Source organism: Melitaea cinxia, chromosome 10, assembly GCF_905220565.1.
Source record: "Melitaea cinxia chromosome 10, ilMelCinx1.1, whole genome shotgun sequence".
NCBI lineage: Eukaryota > Metazoa > Arthropoda > Insecta > Lepidoptera > Nymphalidae > Melitaea > Melitaea cinxia.
This window is the reverse complement of record NC_059403.1, coordinates 15,150,824-15,154,270: the sequence shown is the minus strand read 5'-3', so window position 1 is coordinate 15,154,270 and position 3,447 is coordinate 15,150,824.

Genomic DNA, 3,447 nt, shown 5'->3' with positions numbered 1-3,447 from the left:
ATATTATTCATAATAAAAACAATAACAAGAACCACACCACGCCTGTATATTTATTTATGAAAGAAACGTGTGTATCAATATTCATATGAATTTATTAAAATAACGTCTAAGCAGCATCACCTTTACTTATAATGTTAAAACTCTGCCTATATATAATAGCTATATTGTTTTTATTCGCTTCGATAAAGCATGTTAACTATTAAATTAATGAGAGCAAACAAAATAGTTTTGTGCTAATTGTGATGGTACGGTTGTTTTGTTTGATATGTTTTCATTTAACAGCAAATAATAGTGAACTTAATGCTATGAATATGAACATCTACCGCATATACAATATCGAGTGCAGCTTTCTTCCAGCCGAGTAACTTCCACACATTTCAATTGTATTTTACTCAAGTCATAGATGAAAGTTAATCTCCATGTGATAAAGATTGTATATAAAAATAAACGTGACTCTAATACACATCTAAATTTTAAAATTGTTAGAAATACAAACACTAGCAAGCTACTATAGGCGATGGCAACACAGTACATTTTGTTTCTGACACAAAACATCACTTATCCCTTCTAACAATATCCACGAAACTCCACACAAATACTTGCGACGATTTAGGCCTACCGCGCGTCTGTCTACTAATCGTACGAGATAAATATTAATCGATATACGTAACTATATTGAAACGTTCGAACGGAACAACACATTACATTTTATATTTTTGATTTAATATAAATTAAAAAAATACAGTTAATATACAGAGCGTTCGACTCCTAACTGCGTTCCTTCAAATGGTGATTTCTATAGGTGTAATAGACCACGTTCCACTTGAAAAAAGTTCCTAGCCCATTTATAAATTTGACTTCGTTTAATGTGATGATCAGTGATGAAATAGACGAGTTACTTTGATAAGACTCATTCCGCATGATACCTTTCGTGAGCGTGATAGCACGACTGTAATTTACAATGAAAAACATTCTACGAGGAAAATAATTCGTTTCCATGTGCAGTTCTTTAGTTCTAAACGGCAGTTAGTATTAATATATCACTTTATCGACGCTTCTTGGGGCTAAGTAAAAGAGTTGGGACGGTTATGCTGAAGAGCGCTGCCAGAGTAGCTCGTATATTAAGACAAAGCAAAATTTAAAGAGCTAGTAATTACAGAAACTCCATTTGAAGGAACGCAGTTCGGAATCGAACACCTATATACGGATACATACGTAGCCTATACTTTTAAACGTCGTTAATTCTTCACCAAGCTGTAGCTACACTACCACAAGACACACATACTTAAAGCGTGCATATTCCAGACCTTGACAAAATGTGCCGTATCGACATTTAAGGTAAGGGGACCGTCCTTTGAACTGTTTGTTCTCTCTGGTCACGGTATTGAGGTGTGAAACACCTATATAATAATAATAATAACGAGCGGTCACCCCAGTAAATATGTATATAACATCGAAAAAGGCGGTTGTGGTTGTATTGCTTTCGATTACAATGCACGATGCTTGCCAACTACTCTTAAAATAATGTCCAATACAATTTGAAAACGCTACTTACATCTAAATATTATTCTAAATTCAATTTGTTATTACTATTACTATATACCGATACAAAAAAACAAACTAAGATTTAATTTTCAAAATATATAAATATGAAAATTTAATTGTAGAAAAATTAGAAAAAAAAAAACTATAAAATGCGTTACTTTATAAAGGTAGCTATAATATTACGAGTATAATTTTATCTTTCATCATAGATTCTTAGTATTTAAATGTAAAATAAAATGTAAATATAATAACCAAAAACCTACCTCATTACTTAAAAATATTGTGAAAAACAATTTGAATTGTCAATCGATGCTTATTTTGTCAACGTTTAAATATAAGATTTAAAAAAAAAATGTTAAGTATGGAATAACAACTTGCTGTTTGTATACTATTAAAATTTGTGAACATTGGGCTTGTAACATCACTATCGAGCTGGTGGGTTCTCATGTATTAAACCGTTCTAGAGTTGATAAATATGTCACTCACAGAAATAAAATTATTAGCTTGTTTGCGATTGCTTGTAAACTAGGTGTATCAGTTTCATTCCTAATAATTCATTTATCTACAGAAATGAATTATAAAATTGTTCTATCATTAAATACATGTTAATAAATAGATTATTATAGAAAAAAACCAATATACCTAGTCTTCCGGCAGAGTCCATTACAATTACCGATAATGAAGGGACACATTTTAATTTGAATCGTTCAATTAATCAACCATAGTTCAGAAACATACAATTTCTATTAATTTTAATATTACATCAATCAGTCATCAGTCATACAGAACAATCCAGTCGATTATAGATAATTATTTCCTTAAAACATTGATTTACAAACTATTTTCTAATGACCGTCCAGTCTTTTGTACCGTCCATTGACTAAAAACCGTCAACGATTATTATTAAATGGTCACTTCTTAATTTTTATTATTAATGAAATAGTTTAAAAACATTCTATCGCTCCGTTAATGTTACAGGTTTAAACTATTGATTGTTCTTAACATATAAAACTCTTCAGTTTTACTTCTTCAAATGTATTAATGAAAGAAAATGTTTAAAATATTTCACTAATTAAAAGTAACTGACCTATTCTTTGCTAATGCTTGATGATGAAGAATGAGTCACAATGATCAAGTTTCAAGAAAAACGCGCTAAAGGTTTTTAGTCATACGAGGGTAGTTAAAAAATTAAAATGTATGACAAATCAATATTATTATTAAGTTATGCGTTCATGAAATTATTATCGTTTCTGATACCGTTGTCTATCAATTGAGTGATTTCTGCTTAAATAACAGAGATGTAAAAAAATCACAAACACACAGAAATGATGAAACAAGCCCAACCATAGAAACATAGACATCAGAACACTTAGCATAAAAACTTATTTACATACTTTTCTATCTCTTTCGTACGCAATTAAACATATTACTTTGAAAACCCTCAGATTAAAAATCCGATGTCTAATTACAAAGAAACATAACTAAATTAATATCATAAAGAACAAAATATATAGAATCCTAATAATACAAATGAAAATGTAAAATATTACTAGATTTCGCCCCAATTGCATTTCAATTTTATAGCAGATCATATCTTCATCTATGTTTCATTTTTTTTAAATAAAAAATGCAGTCAATTTATTGTATTACGTAACAAAAACAGAATTTAATAGGAATGTAGACTGAAAATGCACTCAAAAATTAGTCAAAACATTCATCACCTTCCTAATACCTTTACTTTGAAGGTAATACGTAAAGTAAATGTAAAGTTAAAATATACATGTTAATAAAAAATCAGACTTCTGTGTTAAAAGTACGAAAACAAAATATTAAACTGTTGATTTGGCTTGGAATAGTTATTGTTTATTTAGTTTTAAAATTTTATGAACTAATTCCTACCCT